The sequence below is a fragment of the Anomaloglossus baeobatrachus genome, unplaced genomic scaffold (genome assembly GCF_048569485.1).
Source record: "Anomaloglossus baeobatrachus isolate aAnoBae1 unplaced genomic scaffold, aAnoBae1.hap1 Scaffold_392, whole genome shotgun sequence".
Classification (NCBI taxonomy): Eukaryota; Metazoa; Chordata; class Amphibia; order Anura; family Aromobatidae; genus Anomaloglossus; species Anomaloglossus baeobatrachus.
The window spans coordinates 45,071-69,900 of record NW_027443259.1 but is presented as its reverse complement, the minus strand read 5'-3'; the positions used below and the strand labels follow the sequence as shown (position 1 = coordinate 69,900).

Below are 24,830 nucleotides of genomic sequence, written 5' to 3'. Positions count from 1 at the left end.
CTATCGTCAGTTTACACTGCGGATATGAGATTTCTGAAAATACGTAAAACGCAGAGGATTTCACTGATAACACTAATTATAGCAAAAAGCAATTGAAATGCCCCTAATGACAGATATATGCAGAGCCTTGCGAAAGTATTCGGCTCCCTTGAATTTTTCAACCTTTTCCCACATTTCAGGCTTCAAACATAAAGATAAAAACTTTAATGTTCTGGTGAAGAATCAACAACAAGTGGACACAACTGTGAAGTTGAACAAAATTTATTGCTTATTCTAAACTTTTGTAAAAAATAAATAACTGAAAAGTGGGGCATGCAATATTATTCATCCCCTTTACTTTCAGTGCAGCAAACTCATTCCAGAAGTTCATTGAAGATCTCTGAATGATCCTAAATGACTGATGATGACAAATATAAGCCACCTGTGTGTAATCAAGTCTCCGTATAAATGCACCTGCTCTGTGATAGTCTCAGTGTTCTGTATAAAGCACAGAGAGCATCATAAAAACCAAGGAACAGAACAGGCAGGTCCGTGATACTGTTGTGGCAAAGTTTAAAGCTGAATTTGGTTACAAAAAGATTTCCACAACTTGAATATCCCAAGAAGCACTGTGCAAGCGATCATATTGAAATGGAAGGAGTATCATACCACTGCAAATCTACCAAGACCCGGCTGTCCCTCAAAAATGTAATCTCAAACAAGAAGAAGACTGATCAGAGATGCAGCCAAGAGGCCCATGATCCCTCTGGATGAACTGCAGAGATCTACAGCTGAGGTGGGAGAGTCTGTCCATAGGACAACAATCAGTTGTACACTGCACAAATCTGGCCTTTCTGGAAGAGTGGCAAGGAGAAAGTCATTTCTAAAAGACATCCATAAAAAGTGTCATTTAAAGTTTGCCACACGCCACCTGGGAGACACCAAACATGTGGAAGAAGATGCTCTGCTCAGATGAAGCCAAAATCTAACTGTGTGGGCACAATGCCAAATGATATGTTTGGCGTAAAAGCAACACAGCTCATCACCCTGAACACACCATCCCCACTGTCAAACATGGTGGTGGCAGCATCATGGTTTGGGCCTGCTTTTATTAGGCAGGGACAGGGAAGATGGTTAAAATTGATGGGAAGATGGATGGAGCCAAATACAGGACCATTCTTGAAGAAAACCTGTTGGAGTCTGCAAAAGACCTAAGACTGGGACGGAGATTTGTCTTTCAACAAGACAATGATCCCAAACATAAAGCAAAATCTACAATGTGAATGGTTCACAAATAAACGTATCCAGGTGTTAGAATGGCCAAGTCACAGTCCAGACCTGAACCCAATCGAGAATTTGTGGAAAGAGCTGAAAACTGCTGTTCACAAACGCTCTCCACCCAACCTCACTCAGCTCCAGCTGTTTACAAAGGAAGAATGGGCGAGAATTTCAGTCTCTCCATGTGCAAAACTGATAGAGACATACACCAAGCGACTGCAGCTGTAATCGCAGCAAAAGGAGGCGCTACAAAGTATTAACTTAAAGGGGATGAAAAGAAGAAGAAAAAAATCCACGGTATAAAGGGCGCTGCTCACAAGGGAGATAGGAGATAAATAGTGAAGATTTATTTGAGCTACAACGCGTTTCAGGGATACAATAAAACAATAATAATTTCCCCCTTCCTCAGGTAGCATAAAGATAATAGTGTAGCAGACACAACAGGAGCGCCCTCTTCTCTCTTTTTTTCTTTCATTCTTAAAGGGGATGAATAATATTGCACGCCCCAATTTTCAGTTATTTATTTTTTACAAAAGTTTAGAATAAGCAATAAATTTTGTTCATCTTCACAATTGTGTCCACTTGTTGTTGATTCTTCACCAGAACATTAAAGTTTTTATCTTTATGTTTGAAGCCTGAAATGTGGAAAAAGGTTGAAAAACTCAAAGGGGCTGAATACTTTCGCAAGGCACTGTATATTGTTTTGTTCCCCTTTTGTAATATCTTTTGTATATTTTTATAAACAGTGCCTGCTTTTCAGATTAAATATCTAACAATTAATAGTGTATGGCTTTGCGATGTGGTTTATAGATTAAGAGGAACAAAGCTACCTGTAACGTGTGTCCTATCGACCTGTATAAGCAGAGACCCTGATTCCAGCGATGTGTCACTTCCTTGGCTGCTTGCTGAACTTCTGATAAACAGTTTCATCTGCTTAAGATCTACCAGTTCTCAAAATGCTCCTCTGTGTATAACCTCACCCACACCACTGATTGTCAGCTGTGTACAATGAGCATAGACAGAAAGCTGCCAATCGAGGGTGGGGTCGGGTTATACAGAGCTAATGGAGATGGAGGATACATGTCAGCAGTTATACTAGCTCTCTAGTGATAATCCCCTAGAGATAATACAGTGATTTTGTCAAAACTACAGCAAGTAGCCCAGTAAGTGACACATCATTGGAATCAGAGTCACGGTCTGTCACGGGTATCAGACAGTCCTGTGGTAACCGACAATAGAAGGTCACAGCATTTGACTGTGCAAAATACTCCCTATTATTTATGCTGTTAGTATTCAGTGTACTGGTATCTCCTCTGCTGGGTTTTCATCCTTTTCTCTTTAGGACCCAGGAGAGCTCCTCTTCCATTCAGCTGCTAATCATCTGTATCTCCCTTTGGGTTTAAATAACCTCATTTTCCCTGGAATTGTGCTGGTGATAGTCAGTTTCTTCACAAGCTCTGGATGCAAGCAGGTGGCTTGCATGCATCAGTAGGATCATTGCTGCTCTTTACTGACCTTCTTACTGAGTCATCAAGAGATAGGTTGTTTATTGTTTTCCCTTGTTTGTTACTTCTGTGTGTCCTTTATTACTTAGTGGGGTTGATTAAGAGCTCATCCCATCCGCTCCCTACCTAGGGCTTAGACCAGGGTCAGCCTAGAGTCAGGTGTCTGGCTCGGTGGTGAGGGAACCAAGAACCCAGCGGTAGGCTTAGTCAGGGGTCACCATCTCACCCTTCCTTTCGCCATTCGCTTGGTACTTCCCTATACCTAGCATGACACTGTCTTTATATTATTCAGATTTTTAATTAAGTAGTAAACACTTAGTGACAGATTCACATTAAACTCACAAAACCCCAGCATAGGTATCATAAATGTTACTTGCTCTCCACCAAGAGATAGGCCCCTTTCAGTTCTGGTCTCTTCTACACCCATAATCTAAACTGTAATAAAGGTTTGTGGGCAGAGATGAGGGAACCTAAATAGTAAAGTTCGGTGTTTGTACCAAATACAGACTTTATATAAAAAAATCAGTGTTAGAGTTCGGAGTTTTGGTGCTTTATGTATCCTAACCACTCGATCTAGCATCAGTATGCTCGGGTACACTCAGTGCTCGGCCCAGTGTGAGCTGCTTGCAGTGTGTGAATGGCTTTCACGGGGAGGAAAAAACATTGTTATAGGTGTATTGTGTACAAGGAAAAACCCGCCCTCCCTCCCCCGGTAATAAATGCTCTGTTTATGGCTGGATGCATGTGCGCGGAGACCCGAACTGCCCAATCAGTGACTTCCAACAGGGTTCAGGACCAGTCCGGTTCCCGAACTGAACCTTATCTAACGTCCGACTAAAAAAGCTGAACCCAAATTTCATCATGAATTAAATGAGCTGTGCTGTCACGCCCCGTCACACCCAAGCTCTGACAATTTTGGAGGGAAAATGCCAAAAGCCACCAAAATTTGCCACAAATCTGAATTGATCCAAATTTTTAAGACTTTTCAGAGCTTTTGTGTCAATTTTTTGGCATAAAACTTGGCACCAGAGGATCTTAAAAACTTCCTCATATATAGGATGCAGTGTGCTTCAACTCTCCCCTCACGTCTTTGTGCGAAATGTCTACAGCTCTGCCTCAACCCCAGAGGTTCGGAGGCAAAATCATCACATCTAAACAATAAAGACAGGCATCATGAAGAATATATATTTACAAGCATTTATTAACAAACGGTTTGAAATGCAAATATATATACAATGTGATATACTTCACTTCCTATCTCCAATCTGGAGCTGCACTTTTTAGTAAATAAAGCAGTGGGCAACCTGAGATTAGTGAATTATCTAAATATAATCCAGTATCAAAACCTTTCACAAATGTTCCTAAAGGCTCTCGAAATGAACAACTTACTAGCAGAATTAAGCCTGAATTTCCATTTTGTGGGCTCTCAGTGTGTACAGCGGGACCCCACAAATCTCTGCAGCTGCTCTAAGCACAAGACACTGCTCTATCAACTAATCCAGGGTTGTCACATACTTTAAGGTTTTACTGAACTGGTTAAGAAGGATGCGGCAGAGCTGGGGTCGTAGAGGTCACTCTTTCACTGTGAGAGTGACCACTGAGGGTTGTGGGATCTCACAGCCTGGAAGTTTCTTTTGGGGACATTAGGGACACTTCCAATAGTTTTGGTACTAGATTTTATTTAGAAAATTCACTAATCTGCGGCTCTCCACTGCTTTTGTAAATAAAAAAGGCAGCCACAGATTTGTGATAAGCACTATTTAACGGGAAAATCATCAAACACATTGTGCTGGAAACTATTGCTTAAAAGTCACACATTTTGTGTAACACACACCTTAGTTGTTCAAACATTTTGTGACTTTTGAATTTTTTTTTCTGAAATGTAAGAGAAGTTTAGCAAAAGAGGGTGGTGCCTGAAACGGTCAGAAACATTCACAATAATTTGTGCCCTTTTATGATATGTGATTTTCACTATTGTACTTTTTTTATTTTTACTATTTGTTAAGCAATTACCGTATTTTGGTGACTTTAAGACACATTCCCCCCTCAAAAAAAAAAATGTGTAGGAAGTGGGGGGGTTGTCTCATAAGCCAAATGCTTCTGACTGTGGCTGGAGAGGTGGCAGAGGAGGAGTGGGTCACAGAAGGCAGGAACCATCGCCGAGGCTAACAGTGTGCCCGCTAATAACAAAAGTGAATATTCACTGCTGCTCACTGACATAATCCCGTCTACCACTAGGTACTGAGGCCGGCATTGAGGGGTGGGCAGAATAATAGGCATGGTCAGCAGTGACCATTCATTCTCTTTAATAGCGGGCACACATTATCTGTGCTGTTTCTATTTGTCTTAGTTAAAACTGTTATTTAATGTTTTTCATGCCTGTCTCTGCTGCCATCTACTGGTCAGACTTTTCAGCTCCTCTGTTTCTTTTGTCCAGCCCATGGGAGTGTCTGATGACCCTCTTGCATCACTTCCGGGGATGTTCATTCCAGCCAGAGCTTTTGTGAGAGCAAGATCCCTTATAGGAGCTACTAGGAGGCAAAGTCTTCTGACCACGTAGTAGCTACAGAGGCAAGCATCACTCGAGATTTCAATGCCAGGTACTTGGATTACTGCACTCTGCATGTCCTAACCTTTGGAGAAAATAAACCACCATTGTTTCATCTCAGCATGTGCATGTGTCACTCTGGAGTGCTCAAGGTCCTGTCTGCCCCACCTATAGGAAAAACGAAGGTAAGACTCTCACAACCTCTTACAACTACGCACCTTCCATCGCCTTTAAGTGGGGACAGAACAGTCAGAAGACTGCTTAAGAGCTCAATACCCCGGCTACAGATCCCCAAGAGCCCTGTAACTTCCCCTGTAATCTGCCTAGCAACAAGCCTTGTGCACTAGTCTGCCTGCACAGTGCATGGCTGGACAAGCCTAAGGGGAAGCTCTCCCATCTGCCACGTCCTGTGTCACCTCTGCTTGCATTGTAAAGGGACAGTTTATGCACCTGCTGTTTCTCTCCTGCTATACTCCTATAGACTTGCAGTACATTATACCCCATTACTGCACATCGCTGCACTGCGAACCCCAAGTTTTACTGAAGACACCTTGGGAATCTCATCAGGGAGTCCTTGCAGAGCTGCACAACGATTTTTGGACCCCTATTCAAAAGTCAAGTTTCTTAAAGAGACAGTACACCTTATATAAAAATGGCCGAAAAAGACCTCGGACAGTTCCCCACTGCTGAAACAGAGCAAATACAATCTGATACTGTCCATTATGAAGCCCAGGAGGCAGATCCCTTGCTTTCAGCAGACCAAGTTGTCCGACCGAAGCGCTCTTCCAAACCCACGATAAAGGCCGCTGAAAACTATCACACTATGAAAGATGAGCTATGTGAACACCTGGAAGAACAGTGGGAACGAGTCACCTATTACATGTCAAGACTTGAATCCTCATCAGGTGATGCCGCATGCTTACAAGCCGCTCTAGAACGGCTGAACACAGCTCATGAAAGATACAAGAGACTGTCAACAAGGTACATTACCTTTCTAAAAGACTCTAAAATTGATGAAGCTCTTTCAGACCTGAGCAAGGCAGAAGAGGTAGACAAGGAAAGAGATGCCAAGGTGCAAGATGCCATAGACAAGGCCGAACACCGTATCCCTCACCAGCAAGAAACCAGATCACACCGATCAACCTCATCTAGACGTTCCTCTCGGTCATCATCCTCAAGAAGCTCAGCCCTGAGCGACAGGATACTAGAGGCCCGCATAAGAGCAGAGGAATCCAAGGTGAGACGTTCCTTTACAGAAAGAGAAGTAGAGGAAGAAGCCAAAAGGACAGAAGCAGAAGCCCTTGCAAAAGCAGAAGCTGCTAAAGCAGAAGCCCTTGCAAAAGCAGAAGCCGCTAAAGCAGAAGCCCATGCAAAAGCAGAAGCCGCTAAAGCGGAAGCGAAAAGGGCAGAAGCGGAGGCTCGGATAAAGATTATTCGGTCACAGATGGAAGAGGAAGTTGCGCTAGCTAAAGTGAGACTACTTGAGCAAGCATTGATCCAAGGTCCTGATCCAGCTGACTCGCCACCACTGGAAGCAGACAATCCAGTTGATCGCACAAGAGACTATGTACTGAATCAGTTACCTGTAGCAACCCCGGTTTGCAGTACCGTCCAAGCCGACAACACCGAAACCTCCAACTTACCTCTACCAGTGTCAGTACCACCTAAAGCACCCGAGCAAATTAATAACAGTCACCAAGAGGTGCCCTCTCAAACACAGCCACCACAGCAAGATGGCAACCAAGTGTTTCCTGACCCACTTCCACAGCTCAAGCAGCGGTCATCAGAATCTACAGAGGCTAAACCACAGCTCAACCCTGCAGCAACGTCATTTTACCCGGGAACATCTCATCCATTCATGCCAGGCAGCCCATACGCCCCAGGGGCATCACGAGTCGTCGTGGCAACAAGTGGAGAGAAATCAGATATGTCTGAGTTTGCCAGGTTCATGGTGAGCAGAGAGCTAATCAACACTAGTCTCACGAACTTCGATGATCGTGCAGAGAGCTACAGGGCCTGGAAAGCAACTTTCAAGGCAGCCATCGCAAATCTCAACTTTACTGCGGAACAGGAGCTCGACCTCCTGATCAAGTGGTTGGGCCCAGGCTTTACAAACCGTATCAAGAGCCTCAGAACCGTCTATGTGGGACAAGCAGAAGCAGGTCTCGCTGCTGCATGGCAGAGACTGGAACGCACCTTTGGCAGCGCAGAAGCAATAGAGAAAGCCCTATTCAAGAGACTGCAGGACATCCCAAAGATCAACCTTAAAGAAGTCCACAAGCTTCAAGACCTAAGTGATCTGCTCATGGAGCTGGAGCTCGCCAAAAGAGACCCTCGTCTGTCTGGGCTGTGCTATCTGGATACAGCCCATGGAGTGAACCCAATCGTGGTGAAGCTGCCATACAGTCTGCAGGAGAAATGGGCAACGTCAGTCTCAAGGTACAAAAGAATGAATGACGTCACCTTTCCCCCATTTATTCAGTTCTGCAAGTTCATTGACGAGCAGGCCCAGATGAGGAACGACCCCAGCCTCGACTTCCTAGAGTTCAACACTTCGGCAGCTGCAACATCATCATCATCAAGGTATGAAGGTGCCATACACAAACGCAGAGACATTAAGAACACTGTGAGTGTCAGGAAGACTGAGCTACCATCACCTGCAGCACCCACAGATAAACAGTACACCATCTCATCACGAGATAAGCCTTTCAATCAAGAATGTCCCATCCATAAAAAACCGCACTCACTGAACAAGTGCAGAGGGTTTAGATCCAAAACCCTACAGGAGCGCAAGAAAGTCCTCACAGAGCTTGGGATCTGTTTCAAATGCTGCGCATCACTTGAGCACATGGCCAAGGACTGTAAATCCATTGTCAAGTGTGAGGAGTGTCATAGTGAAAAACACGTTTCAGCCATGCACCCAACCCAGCTAGCTAGAGACACACCTGCTGCAGTCACCACCACTCCCACTCCAAGTCATGGCGGGGAGCCCAAGAATCAGACTGACACCACCACAGCCGTCTCCTGCTCATGCTCAGAGGTATGTGGAGAGGGCCAAACACAGAAATGTTGTGCCCGAATATGCCTCATCAAGGTTTATCCCGAGGGACATCCAGAAAAGGCAATGAAGGTGTATGCCATCATAGACGACCAAAGCAACCGGTCCCTAGCAGGAACCAAATTCTTTGAAGCCTTCGGAATTAATGGACCATCAGAACCCTACACCTTCAACACCTGCTCAGGTCGCATTGAGACTAGCGGCAGAAGAGCTCAGGGATTCATTGCTTCTCCTATCAATGGGAAGACTGAAATACCTCTACCAACGCTCGTTGAATGTGACCAAATACCCAGCCACAGGAATGAAATTCCTACCCCAGAAGCTGCATTTCATCAACCACACCTAAGACACCTCGCTAGTGTTATCCCACCTCTGGACAATAACGCAGAGATTCTACTCCTGCTCGGCAGAGACAATCTAAGGGTACACAAGGTGCGACAGCAGTGTAATGGGCCTGACTATGCACCATACGCCCAGAGACTGGACTTGGGTTGGGTAGTCATAGGAAATGTGTGCGTTGATCGATCAGAAATTGATTCCTTCAAGACATATGTGCATGGAGATGGGCGCACAACCTGCTTAAAGCCATGTCCTCATCACTATGAAGTGAAAGAGAAGTCTCCAGACACAATACAGCTACCTGACATCGCTTCTTCTCTGCATATCGACAACTTTGGAAGATCAGTCTTTCTCACAACCAAGGACGACGATAAAGTAGCCTTGTCAGTAGAGGACAGAGAATTCATCGGAATAATGGACTGTGAGTTTTCTAAAGACAAAACCAACCATTGGGTCTCTCCATTACCCTTCTGATCTACCAGGGTAAGACTCCCAAACAACCGAGCTCAAGCTCAGACCAGATTTAACTCTCTTCAGCGTTCCATGAACAGCAAGCCTGAAATGAGAGAACACAGCATCGCCTTTATGGACAAGGAAGTCTGCAACAACCTAGCAGAACCTGTACCAACCGAACTGAATCCAGCAGATCACGCAACTAGACCTACGTCTATAAGTTCTTTTGCTAACTCTTCTTGGCTTACAGGTCCAGAGTTCCTGCTGAGACAGTCAGAAGAAGGTGTCCAGGAAGCCTTCAGCATCCTAGATCCGGACAACGATCCAGATGTCCGAGCTGAAGTCAATACCCTGGCCACCAGTGCAGAAAAAACTTCCAACCTCGGTTGCCAACGTTTTGAACGTTTCTCCAGCTGGATGAGGCTCGTCAGGACTGTCGCTAGGTTAGTGCATATCGCCAGATGCTGTCGTACTGACCTTAAAACCAAAGACTGTCATCGCTGGCATGTCTGCCACAAAGCCCTTTCTGCTGAGGACATCTCCCATAGCGAGTCCCTCATAATACGCCACCTCCAACAGAGTGAATTCGCCATAGAATGGAAGCGTTTATACAACAAACAGCAGATTCCATTAAGAAGTCTTCTCGCCAATTTAAACCCAGTCATCGACAGTTTCGGCTTACTGAGAGTTGGTGGTCGTTTAAATCGGGCTCATCTTGGAGTTGCAGAACAAAATCCTCTCATCATTCCCAACAAACACCATGTTACAGTCTTGCTGATCCGACACCACCATGAAAAGACTGAACACCAAGGCAGGCAAATTACAGAAGGTGCTTTACGGTCTGCAGGCCTCTGGATTATTGGAATGAAGAGACGTGTAGCACAAATACTACACGATTGTGTGCACTGTCGTAAAGCGAGAGGAAAACAACTGTACCAGCAAATGGCTGATTTGCCTACAGACAGACTTTCCACAGAGCCACCTTTCACCTACGTGGGCCTAGACGTTTTCGGACCATGGATGGTGTCCACACGCAGAACTTGCGGAGGCCAAGCAAACAGCAAGCGGTGGGCTGTGTTATTCACCTGCATGAGTGTTCGAGCCGTTCACATTGAGGTGTTAGAGTCCATGGATACCTCCAGCCTAATCAACGCCTTGAGAAGGTTCCTTGCCATCAGAGGACCAGTGATACAGCTGAGGTCTGACCGTGGAAGCAACTTCGTCGGTGCATGTAGAGAACTGAACATCGACACCAAACCTATCCAAGATCAGCTGGCAGAGAAAGGTTGCACCTGGATCTTCAATCCCCCTCACAGTTCTCACATGGGAGGCTCCTGGGAGAGGATGATCGGGATTTCACGCAACATCTTGAACTCCATGCTAATGGACGTCAATTCCTCAAGACTCACACATGAGACTCTAGTCACTCTTTTAGCTGAAGTCTCAGCCATTATCAATTCAAGACCCCTTGTGCCGGTGACCATGGATCCAGAAACACCAACCATATTAACTCCTACTATTCTCATTACCCAAAAAACTGACAACGCGGTAATGCCCAGCGGAGAGTTCACCCACGCGAACACTTATCAAAAACACTGGAAACGGGTTCAATACTTGGCTGACTACTTCTGGAACCGATGGAGGAAGGAATACCTCACCATTCTTCAAGGAAGAAAGAAGTGGCGACATCCCAAGCCGAACCTCAAGGAAGGAGACCTAGTCCTCATGAAAGATCAGACCACAGAAAGGACTGACTGGCCTATGGGACTAATTACTAGGATACTGCCTAGTCAGGACGGCAATGTTCGGAAGGTGGAGCTAAAGGTCATCAGGAAAGGTGAGACGAAGACCTTTGCAAGGCCAATCCACGAACTTGTTCTGCTTTTGCCCATAGAGAGCGTCCCTACAGGATGAACGCTACCGGGCCTGAACTTTGAGCCATCCTTCTTGTTTTGGACTCAATTGAGCTTGTTTTTGCATTTAACATGCCTTTCTTTTCAGGTTGTATTATGGACTCAATAGTGAAATCCCCAAAGTGAATTTCAGACGGGGAGTGTGCTGTTTCTATTTGTCTTAGTTAAAACTGTTATTTAATGTTTTTCATGCCTGTCTCTGCTGCCATCTACTGGTCAGACTTTTCAGCTCCTCTGTTTCTTTGCCCAGCCCATGGGAGTGTCTGATGACCCTCTTGCATCACTTCCGGGGATGTTCATTCCAGCCAGAGCTTTTGTGAGAGCAAGATCCCTTATAGGAGCTACTAGGAGCAAAGTCTTCTGACCACGTAGTAGCTACAGAGGCAAGCATCACTCGAGATTTCAATGCCAGGTACTTGGATTACTGCACTCTGCATGTCCTAACCTTTGGAGAAAATAAACCACCATTGTTTCATCTCAGCATGTGCATGTGTCACTCTGGAGTGCTCAAGGTCCTGTCTGCCCCACCTATAGGAAAAACGAAGGTAAGACTCTCACAACCTCTTACAACTACGCACCTTCCATCGCCTTTAAGTGGGGACAGAACATTATCACCAAGCCGCCAACTTACTGCTGCGGCTGGGTGATCACGTGTGTCTGCTATTAGAGAATGAATATTCACTGCTCCCCAATTCTATAATCCCGGGTGTGGGGAGCAGTGACTATTCCGGCAGCTGATGTCCGCGTGTAACAGCAGGTGCATTGCAGTGACGTCATGCGATGCGCTGCTTACACACTGAATTCACTTGCTGGCATCAAAGACAACACCGCACACTGGGGAAGCAGAGGGATGGTGAGTATAATCATTTTTTTTTATGTCTGCAGTGTGATGAGGGACATAAATACCAGGATGACAGCAGAACCAGACATATCATTGGTGCAACCTGCAGCCCAAGAGGTAAGGGGGCCCATTTTCACCTGTAAATACCAAGATGGGGATCATACAGTATATACGAGGATAAAATACATATATTCCAGAATGGGCCCAGGATGGGGCATCATATATACCAGGAAGAGCCCAGGATGAGGGCCATATACACCAGGATGGGGGCTATATATATCAGTATGAGGGCCATATATACCAGGATGCGAGCCATATATAACAGGATGGGACAAAGATGGGTAACATATATACTAGGAAGAACAACATATACACCATGATGATCGACACATATAACCAAATGTGGCCCAAGATGGGGGACATTAGTACAGAATTGGGGGATATTACCCCCATAACAGTGTTAGCAGCAGATTTCTCTCATAACAGTGTGTCATGATTACATTTTTTGCTTCAATTTTTTTTCCTATTCTCCTCCTCTTAAACCTAGGTGTGTCTTATGGTCAAAATAATACAGCAAGTTTAAAAAGAAAGAAAATGGTGCTTTCCCTCACCAGTTCTTACTGGAGCAATTTTTGGATAAAACCCTTTGACTCACGGTACATCATGACGGCTTCTCCCATGTGACTCATCTGACAATAGGATCTGATTAATCATAAAAATATTTCCCAAATTCCAAATGCAAGAATGGCTCCACTACTGTGTGGGTTTTCTGATGGTCAACAAGAATTGATTTACCAGTTAAACATTTCAAATATTCACAATATTCCCTGTGCGACTTCTTCACATGTTTAACGAGATCCGTTTTCTGAGAATAACATTTTCCACATTGAGAACATTAAAATGGATTATCCCCTGTGTGAAGCTTTCCATGGTCAACAAGAATTGATTTCCTAGTAAAACATTTACCACATTCCAGGCATGAAAATGGCTTCTCCCCGGTATGAGATCTTTGATGACTAACAAGATGTGCTTTCTGAATAAAACATTGCCCACATTCTGAACATGAAAATGGCTTCTCCCCTGTGTGAGATCTTTGATGCCTATCAAGATTTGCTTTCTGAATAAAAGATTTCCCACATTCTGAACATGAAAATGGCTTCTCTCCTGTGTGAGATCTTTGATGCTTAACAGAATCTGATTTCCGAATAAAATATTTACCACACTCTGAACATGAAAATAGCTTCTCCCCTGTGTGAGATCTTTGATGCTCAACAAGTTCTGATTTCCATATAAAACATTTCTCACACTCTGAACATGAAAATGGCTTCTCCCCTTTGTGATTTTTCTGATGCGTAACAAGATTTGATTTCTGACTAAAACATTTCCCACATTCTGAACATGAAAATGGCAACTCCCCTGTGTGAGATCTTTGATGGTTAACAAGATGTAATTTCCTGGTAAAATATTTCCCACACTCTGAACATGAAAATGGTTTCTCCGTTGCAGGAGCCATTTCATGTTCCACATCTCTTCTGTAACTTTTATTTTGCTTACAATTCTGTGATAAATCGGAATTTTGGACTTGTTTGAAAAGATCAGATGATAGAACTTTCTGAGGAAGGGCTGGAGGTATATCTGCGACAACAGCATGCTCTTCATATGTATCATGTGTGATACATTCATCATCTGTTATAAATTCTGAAGATATTAGATTTCCATCTGAACTCCCAATACAGTCATCTGCTAAAAATAAACACAGTATTATTAGTTTTTAATGATATTATTTTGAAAGTACATTTAGTTTTTTAAACCACAACATCAGAAATTAAATTAGGGAAAAAATCATTCTGAATCTGTTTTCCAATTTCGAGATCCAAGAGTTACATTTTTGTTAAGTCAGACCTCCCATTCCTGTCTCTAAGATATCTCTCCAGTAGCACGTTCTCTGAAATGTGCTACAGTAAATAATCTGATTAATTATCACAATGTTACTGCAAGATAATGAGGGACAGGGGGCTACTATACTGTGCCTCATGCTAGGAGACCCTAGGCTATCCCTAATCTCTGGATTACTCCTAAAGGTGGAGATGCCATTGTCCCATACCTTACTATTCTGACTAGATCTAATCTGTGATCCCCCAGGGAAGGAAAGTGATGATGATGTATGATGGAAATACAGATTAAGACAGACTGGAAAACTAAAACTCAGGCACACTGCAAACTCACAGAAATAAACAGTGAAAGAATAAGGAGAAAAGCAAGAGCAGGAAGGCAGCAAAAAAAGGACAACAAGGATTAACACTACAACAGTTCACAGCAATAATGCACAACAACTACCTGTTAGTCTGTATCACAACACCTCACCAGATCAGTATAGGTAAACTATAGCTGGCATTAATGGAATAGTCCAGCCAGCATATACAGGACGGGAGAGAATGATACTGGCTTCCTGCAAAATGTGATCAAAGACAATAGCAGCCCAGCAAAGATTAACTCTTGCTAGCTTGCCTGTCTGTGGTTTGATGCCTGTGTTTCTCTGCGCTACTCACAGACATCAGAGAAGTTAGCAGGTAGAGTGCAGTCTCCAAAGATCCTGACGCCGCCATGACAGTTGGCATACCCAGCAAACATCTCTGTGACATTGAAATATGTTGTGGATCAAAGAGGTATTTTTTTCAAAAAATAAAATAGACAAAGGCAGATGCTGGAAATTTAACGGGGTTGTCTGGGACTATAATATTCATGGCCTATCCTTTGCCTTTGTAACCAAAGCAGGTAGCAGGGTCTTGCTGTCTGTTCAGATGAACATTTGGGTTCCAATTCATCAAGACCGACGATGTACACTGACAAATGACATCAGGGACTGGAGTGAGATTTCTGGCATAAGGAACGCTGCAGTTTGTTACGAATTAGAGATGTGGTGGCATCACACCCTTCTTCTAGCCAAGCTCTGCCCATTTTGGCAAAGCTGGTTAAAATTGGCGTGAACACACACACCAGCCTGTCTCCTCTTCAGTTTTAGACTCCTGTAATGGAGACCTTTGGTCACATGACGTGATGTCAAAAAGGTTCTTAAGCAGTCCTATAGTTAGCATATAAACACTGGGGCCCCTCGGAGATTGAGAATCCTGTGAAATTGCCCAGTTAGCTCTCTCTTTCCCCTAATGCCTAATGTCTTCTGTTCAGTTCATTTAGACTCCTGCAATTAAGAAACCTTTGGATACATCATGTCACATGACTTTGTTTAAGGACATTTGATGACTTCAATCAACCTCAGAATACAACTGATAGGGTCCCTAAGAAAGTGCAGTTCCTGAGAAATTGCGCAGTCCTCCCAACCCTGGCCCTGATTGTAACTAGGGCTTATTTTTAATCCCATAAAATTATGCAAGTGCTTATTTTCGGTGTAGGTCTTATTTACAGGGTAATAGGAAATTCATGAACCCTCTGCAGGTCTTTGAGGAAAAGAAGCAAAAGCAAAGAAAATACAGTTGAAAAAAAACAGAGCAGAAAGTCTAAAAATGTAAACACAAATTAGTGCAGAAAGTACATGAGTAGATATCTCTTACTGGATAGAGCTGGAGGAAACACATCCTGAGGAACATCGGGGTCTTCTTGTTTACAGTCCTGTGGGAGAAGAGGACGGGGACATCTCTCTGGTGTTGTCCTCTTACTGGATAGACCTGGAGCAGACACATACAGGGACTGAATTCATTCCTTACATACAGATAATTATAGGCCGTGTGTATTTAGTCCTGTCTATTACCTGGTGATGTGAGGGGCTGGGGAACCTCCATCATGACGTCCTTGTACAGATCTTTGTGTCCTTCTAAATACTCCCACTCCTCCATGGAGAAATAGACGGTGACGTCCTGACACCTTATAGGAACCTGACACATACAATGATATCGTCACCCCCGATCCCTTCATAGCGTTACTGTATAATGTCCCAGCATTCCCAGCAGTGTCACCTCTCCAGTCAGCAGCTCAATCATCTTGTAGGCGAGTTCTAGGATCTTCTGGTCATTGATGTCCTCATGTATCGGGGGGTGAGGTGGAGGCCCCGTGATTGGGCTCAGGGGTCTTCCCCATCCCTCAGACACAGGAGCCTGACAGCGCTCACTAGAGGTCTTCTTCACTACTGTGTAATCCTGGTTATGGAGAGACACAGTAATAAATCTCACTCCAGACATTTCCAGAGTCCTCACCTCTCCAGTTCTGTCCATCTGTTATTCCCATAGATAAGAATGATGTAATGTGACGTCATCAGAATCTCTCACCTCTCCAGTAAGCCGGAAGAGGATCTCTAGGGTGAGGTGTAATATCCTCTCCGCCATCTTGTCCCTGTCCATATCCATCCTTGATAGAAAATTTTCTTAAAACAGAATAAAATCACTGAGAGGATCCGATATTATAAGGACCTGAATGGGAAGGAGATGAACCCATATGTAAAATTAATGGAGGTAAGATATCATTTGTGTAGAAAAAAAAAATTTCAATATGAAAGGTGCTATGTAAGTAATGAAACCAACCGATAAAAGTAGCACATTATTTTTATAGCAATATAAATACAATGAAAGGTGATCAGTTACCCATATTGCATCCAGAATGGTATCAATGAAAATGTCGGCTCATCAAGAAAAAAAACAAGTTACAAGTTTACAAAAGTGATTTTTATTCACCACTGGAGATGAGTGAACCTGAAGTTGCGATACAAAATCAGAACCCCAGAAAACAATAGTCATGTTCGGAGTTCGGATGCTTTACGTATATAAACCACTCTCGCGAGGATCGCGGTGCTCGGGTACGCTCGGTGCTCAGCCCAGTATAAGCCGCTTGCAGCGTTTGATCGGCTCACACTGGGAGTAACAACAACGTGATTGGATGTAGTGTGCACAAACAAAAAAATAAATAGAAAAAATCCACTATCCGCCGGAAGTGATGTGATTATGGATGCATGTGGGTGGAGACATGACCTGCCCAATTAATGACTTCAAATAAAGTTCAGGTTAAGTCTAAGTCCAGAACCGATCTTTACAAAAGCTCAGCTGGATCAGCAGAAGCCAAACATCCACTCATCTCTAGTCACCGCTAAATAATAAAATATACAAGTCTGATATTGCTGTAATCACACTGACCTGGAGAATCACGCTGACCGCTCACTTTCAGCACACAATGAATGTAGTAAAAACAATGGTGGAATTATTTTTTTTTTCACCATTTCACCGTACTTTGAATTTTTACTTAATTTCCAGTACATTTTATGGTAAAATGAAAAACTATGAGTCATCTTCAAAAAAAAAATTTCATACAGCAATGTGGATTGAAAAATAAAAGGACAATTGCTCCCGGAATAAGAGAAGGAGAATAGGAAAGAGCAAAAACTAAACATTTCTGAGTTTTTCAGTTAAGAACAGGGCAATGGAATTAGGATTTGATGTATTCTTGTTTCTAATGGACGCAGAGGGGCCGAGCGTTGATTCATATGGGGCCTGTGCCATTTCTTTCTGTTATTTATTTTAGGAATAAAAGAAAATGTTCACATGGCTCCTGTTCAGCCCCCGTGGACTACTGACCTAGCCTATGCATCGGGGTCCTGCAAATCATTTTCCCCATCTCAAGACTCTAGTGATACGGCACAGTGAGAGCGCTTGTATGGAAATCAGATCACGGAGACAAGTGTGGCCGTAGCGGGGTCCCTCTTATTCGAGGGTCACAGAGCTCACAGATGGTGTACAGATCTGTGCACTGGGTGACACACACAATTTACCTCCCATTTCTATGAAGGCAGCAAAATAGTGAAAATTAACACAATTGAAAAATGTGCCCATATTATATTTCCCTTTTAAACTAGAAAAATTATGTAAATAAAAAAGTTTAGATACTCTTAACTGGTTTCGGAGCTCGTAGACTTTAAACATCCGGGTCATCTGTCACGCTCCCGGTGTCCCAGCACCACTCCTTACCCACTGATCCGGTCGCACCATCCCGGCACCGCTCCTTAACCACTGATCCAGTCCACGTGTCCACCGGTCATGGCTGCCGCTCCCGCTCGTGCTCTCCTGTATCCTGCTCCTGGTCTTATGAGTCTGACACTGAGTCTTAGCCACATGTTTCTGTTTAGGACCGGGCCGCGCCCACTCTCCTAGTCTTATAGGCCCAGCACACCTGAAGCAGGATATGACATAGGGCTGTGCTGGGTATATAAGACTGGCCTTTCCATGTGGGCGGGGCCTGATCAACGTGTCTTGAAGCTTAGTCTTGAAAGCTAGGTGCCCAGGTCCCCTTGGCCGTGTTCCGTTACCTGTACTACTGCTTGCCATTACTACCCGGCACCTGTACCAGTATTCCGTATTGTCCTAAGGAACTCCGTGAGCCCAGTGACTTTGTTCTACCCGTCCCCTGTGGGACGCTGTCCCCATCCCGGCCACGCTAGTGCTCCGGCTACCGTGTACCCAGGCCTCCGGTGGGGTGCACGGTCCAGTGGATTCACCTCCTGGGCCTACCAGTCCTCCGTGGAGCTTACATCATCTGACTCCTACTTTGCAGTGATGTTCTACAATGTCATTACATAGCAGTGCATCTATACGCAAACATGTAGCAACGGAGAATAAATCCGTCCATCTCTACATAAGGCAGAGATGGTTTATTACTGCCTCTGCCTTCTCTGTCACTGTATACACAGCTGTGCGGTGCAATGCAGCTGTAACGGTGAGGGATCTAACAGTGACGCAGATCTCTGTGTAAGAGCCCATCCACCATCGGTATGTGCCAATTGTAATTGTTTGGGGTCTGGTCTGGGGGGGGTTCTGCTTTCTTTTGAGGGTGTCCATTTTCTTTGGGGCCTGAGAAGAAGAGATCCAGCTTCCAAATTGTCTTTAAAAAAACTTAGCAATTCTTTATTCATTTAAAATACAGAAAAAAAATGGACATGGACATACACCAAGATATAATGAAATGGGGCCAGAAAGACATGGAAACAGCAACACGTTTCAAACATGGTCTGTGTTCTTTGTCAACCCCAATGGGAAAATTTACCCTAAGTTATATAATAAGTCCACTCCAGCCAATCAGGCATGGAGTGGACTTAATCAGTAGAAACACACAATACACATGTTATCAATACAAACAAAGGGAAAAAAATAAAAAGTAAAACATACAATCAACATATGTTGATTAAAAAATCAACAATTAAAAAATTGTATGTATATACAAATATAAAAATACATAAAAATGTATAACAGCATAAACAAATTCTAATAATGAAACATAGCATCGTGCCTCAGATTCAAACCTTAGGTGATTTTGTTTTTGAATGGAAAATCCAAGCATAAATAGAAGCACATTAAGATCATGGAGTGGCCCAGCCAGACTCCAGACCTTAATCCCATAGAAAACCCATGGAGGACATGAAGCTCCAAGTTGCCAAGCAACAGACTTAAAATCTTAATTGATTTAGAGATGATCTGCAAAGAAAAGTGGAGCAAAATTCCTCATGACATCAAACCTCATCATCAACTACAAAGAACATCTGACTGCTGCGCTGCCAACAAGGGGACGGCCACCAAGTATTAAGCCTTGTTTGCCAGAGAAATCAAATAATTATTTTTCTCTGCAAAATGCAAATAAATGTATATAATTTATACAATGTGATTTTCTGGATTTTATTTTGGATTTTCTATGACTCACTGACAAAATTAACCCCATAGCGACGGCCTAACGTCTCAAGACGTCGGAAAAACAGGGTACTTATTCTGTTCCGACGTCTTGAGACGTCAGGCCGGAAAAAGCTTGTAGCGCCCCCCAGTGACGAAAAATCTCGGGGGTTTCAGCTACCGGAGGTAGCTGAGACCCCCAAGATTATGAATCGGGGTGTTTTTTTTGGACCCCGTTAATGCGATCGCCGGTATACACCGTATACCGGCGACAACATTAAAAAAAAATAAATGGCCGGTAAAATTGATTTATTTCTCATCTGACGTGATCAAACATGTCAGATGAGAAATAAATATGAGCCCTTAGTGCCCCCAAAGCCCCCGGTACCGGAGAGTCCCCCTACCACCCCTACCCCCCCTCCGGAAAATCCAAGATGGCGCCGACGCGCGCTGAAAACTCCCGCCGCCGCCGGCTCTGCATTCATTTCCCTCCGATCTGAAATGATCAAACATTTCAGATCGGAGGGAAATGTCCTCCCCCTGACCCCTCCTCCGGTCCACCGGAGATCTCTGGTCCCCGGAGCCCCCTCCGGTCTCCAGAGCCGCCTCCCCCCTCCGGAGCGTGGAAGATGGCGGCCGCATTCATCCTGCACTTTCTGCCGCATGTGACACGTCACATGCGGCAGAAAGTTGTCCCCAGGTCCCGCCGTCGCCCCCGCCCCCTCCCCCTCCCCCTCCCCCCCCCAGCCCCCGGTTTTACGTTACCTGGCTGCTGGTGCTCCTGCTCCGGCCCCGCGATCACAGTACGCCGCCTCCTTCTTGAAAGCTGACGGCGCATGCGCAGACAGCGGCTGTCAGCTGGATCCCTGCAAGCAGGGATCCTGCTGACGTCGCTACTGCACAGGCTACTCCACTGTGGACCGGGGGAGGGTGAGTGCGGTAATCTGCAGTCACACTCCTCACATGGAGAGACTGCTGTTCTAGAAAATGGGGGGTACGTTCTGTGAGCGTGCCCCTCATATTCTAGAATGAGGTTACTGCAGGTCACTCTGCCCTAGGTTGGACCGGGGCAGTGTGAGTGCAGTATTCTCAGATTACTGCACCCACACTGCTCATGGAGAGCTTGCTCTTCCAGAAAATGGGGGATACGTTCCCTGAACGTGCCCCCCATATTCTAGAAGATCCAGAGTCAGCGTGGGACCTCCAAAATGGATTACAGCGACCGAAATTTATTTATTTTCAATAAATTGGTAAAAGAGGAATGTTTCGGGGAGTTTTTTTTTCAAATAAATTTTTTTTTTGTCTTTATTTTTTTTCTATTACTTGACTGGGTTAGTAATGTCGGGTATCTGTTCAGATGCCGTGACATCACTAACCCCAGGGCTTGATGCCAGGTGACATTACAGCTGGTATCAACCCCATATATTACCCCGTCTGCCACCGCACCAGGACGCGGGATGAGCTGGAGCGAAGCGCCAGGATTGGCGCATCTAATGGATGCGCCACTTCTGGGGCGGCTGCGGCCTGCTATTTTTAGGCTGGGAAGAGTCCAATAACCATGGCTCTTCCCACCCTGAGAATACCAGACCCCAGCTGTCCGCTTCACCTTGGCTGGTGATCTAATTTGGGGGGGACCCCACGTTTTTTTTTTTTTTTAAAAAACGCCTGGGGAGCCCTCCAAATTGATCACCAGCCAAGGTGAAGCTGTCAGCTGTGGTTTGCAGGCTACAGCTGTCTGCTTTACCCTAGCTGGCTATCAAAAATAGGGGGGACCCCACGTCGTTTATTTTAATTATTAATTATTTGGGGGGGCTAAATACAAGGCTAGGCACCCTTTAGTGCCACATGAAAGGCACTAAAGGGCGCCAGCTTAGAATATGCAGGGGGTGGGACGTTATATTTGTTTGACATCTATCCATTCATCCATTGTAGCATTTTAGGCTGTGTGCCCACGATCAGGGTTTGCAGCGTTTTGGGCGCAGAGTGTTTTCCCTGCGTCCATAACGCTGCGTTGTGCAGTAGAAGCACAGTGGAAGGATTTTTAGAAATCCCATGCCCACTGTGCTTCTCTTCTCCGCAGCATACACTGACCTGTGGTGCAGCTTCCCAAGCCTCCGCATGTCAATTTATGCTGCGGAGATGAGTGTTCTCTGCAGGTAGCATAGAGCTCCACAGCGGCCTGAACCCAAATCGTGGGCATGGGCAGCTGCGTTCTCCCGTGGACAACACTCACATCTCTGCAGGAAGGCTGACACTGTGTACTAGACGCCGTGTCGCTGGATCATGGCCACATAGCCTAAAAGTGAGACATTTGTTGCTACAGCAACATTTTTGTGAAGTACCTGTGGATTCAAAATGCTTACTATACTCCTGAATAAAATCCAGTTTCCAAAATGGGGTCACTTGTGGGGGGTTTCTAATGTACAGGTACCCAAGGGGCCCTGCAAATGTGACATGGTGCCCGCAATTTATCTCAACTTTTCCAGAATTCAAATGGTGCTCTTTCCATTCCAAGCCCTCCAATTTATCCAAACAGAGGTTTTTGGCCACATGTGGGGTATCCCTGTGCTCATAAGACATTGGATAAAAACCTGTTGGGTCCACGGTTTGTTGTTGTCTCTTGAAAAAGTGAGAAATTTGATGCTGAAGCAACATTTTTGTGAAAAAAATGAAAATTTTCAATATGGCAACCTAAGCTTATCAAATTCTGTGAAGTATTCGTGGATTCAAACTGCTCACTATACACCTAGATAAAAGCCTTGAGGTGTCTTGTTTCCAGAATGGAGTCACTTGTGGGGGACAGCCACTGTTTAGGCACCTCAAGGGCTCTCCAAATGCAACCTGGCGTCCGCTATTGATTCCAGCCAATTTTGCAGTCAAATGGCACTCCTTCCCTTTCGAGCCCTGCCATGCGCCCAAACAGTTGATTTCCACCACATATAAGGTATCGCCAAACTCAGGAGAAATTGCACAATAAATGTTATGCTGAATTTTTTCCTTTTACTCTTGTAAAAAAAAAAGCTACCTGGTTGAAATAACAATTTTGTGGTAAAATTTTATTTTTTTTTTTTCATGGCTCAACGTTATAAAATTCTATGAAGCACCTGGGGGTTCAGGGTACTCACAAAACATCTAGATAAATTCCTTGAGGGGCCTAGTTTCCAAAATGGGGTCACTTGTGCGGGGTTTCTGCTGTTTAGGTACCTTAGGGGTCCTCCAAATGTGACATGGTGCCCGCAATCTTTTTCAGCCAAATTTCCTTTCCAAAATTCAAATATTGCTCCTTTCGTTCCAAGCCCTCCCATTTGTCCAAACAAAGGTTTCAGACCACATGTGAGGTATCACCGCACTCATAAAAAAGTGGTTAACAAACCTTGAGGTCAAATTTTTGGAATTACCTCTTGAAAAAGTGAGAAAATTGATGCTAAAGCAACATTTTTGAGAAAATTATTAAAATTTTCAATATGACAACGTAACGTTAACAAAATCTGTGAAGTACCTGTGGATCTAAAATGCTCACTGTACCCCTAGATAGAAGCCTTGAGGGGTCTAGTTTCCAAAATGGTGTCACTTGTGAGGGGTTTCTTCTGTTTAGGTACCTTAGCGGACCTGTAAATGCAACATGGTGCCCGCAATCTATTTCAGCCAAATTTGCTTTCCAAAATTCAAATATTGCTCCTTCTGTTCCGAGCCCTCCCATTTGTCCAAACAGAGGTTTCTGACCACATGTGGGGTATCGGCGCACTCATAAAGTGGGGAACAAGTTTTGGGGTCCATTTTGTTGTGTTATTTCTTCTAAAAGTGAATAAATTTGGGTTAGAGCAACATTTTTAGGTAAAATTTAATTTTTGCTTTTTTTCATTCCACATTGCTTTTGTTCATGTGAAGCACCTGAAGGGTTAATAAACTTCTTGAATGTGGTTTTGAGTACTTTGGGGGGTGCAGTTTTTATAATGGTGTCACTTTTGGGTATTTTCTGTCATCTAGGCCTATTGAAGTCACTTCAAATGTGATGTGGTCCCTAAAAAACTGGTTTTGTAAATTTTGATGTAAAAATGAGAAATCGCTGATAAACTTTGAACCCCTCTAACTTCCTAACGAAAAAAAATTTTGTTCCCAAAATTGTGCTGATGTAAAGTAGACATGTGGGAAATGTTATTTATTAACTACTTTGTGTCACAGAAATCTCTGGTTTAACGGTATAAAAATTCAAAAGTTGAAAATTGCAAAATTTTCAAAATTTGCCAATATTCAATTTTTTTCATAAATAAACGCAAAAAATATTGTCCTAAATTTGGTACTAACATGAAGTCCAATATGTGACGAAAAAACAATCTCAGAATCACCGGGATCCGTTGAAGCGTTCCAGAGTTATAACCTCATGAAGTGACACTGGTCAGAATTGCAAAATTTGGTCTGGTCATTAAGGTGAAAATTAGCTCCGTCACTAAGGGGTTAAGTAACACTTAAAATTATCAACTGTTCATGTCTTTATCAGTGGGAAACTTACACAATCAGAGAGGGATCCAATACTTATTCCCTTCCCTGTAAGTTACTCACATCCGGGCTCCGCACTGCACTGGATTTTATTGTTGGGATTTTTTATTTTTGTTGATAAAAACCTGTAAAAAAAACCCAGGAAAAACCCAAATAAGAAACCGACATCAGCCTCGTCATAAAAGCAAAGAAACAATAAAGACGACGACAGGAAAATGAAGTAGAGGACATAATAGAGCCCCTGCACCTACCTCCACCTGCAGAGCCGCACACTAGATATATAATACCCTGCACCTACCTCCACCTGCAGAGCCGCACACTAGATATATAATACCCTGCACCTACCTCCTCCTGCAGAGCCGCACACTAGATATATAATACCCTGCACCTACCTCCACCTGCAGAGCCGCACACTAGATATATAATACCCTGCACCTACCTCCACCTGCAGAGCCGCACACTAGATATATAATACCCTGCACCTACCTCCACCTGCAGAGCCGCACACTAGATATATAATACCCTGCACCTACCTCCACCTGCAGAGCCGCACACTAGATATATAATACCCTGCACCTACCTCCTCCTGCAGAGCCGCACACTAGATATATAATACCCTGCACCTACCTCCACCCGCAGAGCCGCACACTAGATATATAATACCCTGCACCTACCTCCACCCGCAGAGCCGCACACTAGATATATAATACCCTGCACCTACCTCCACCTGCAGAGCCACACACTAGATATATAATACCCCGCAC

General features: G+C 44.2%; 1 pseudogene; it reads right to left on the bottom strand.

Annotated features, from left to right (window-relative positions):
• LOC142276070 (uncharacterized) overlaps positions 1 to 24,146 on the bottom strand; it is a 73,243-nt pseudogene extending 49,097 nt beyond the window's left edge.
• Between the last annotated feature and the right edge of the window lie 684 nt (positions 24,147 to 24,830).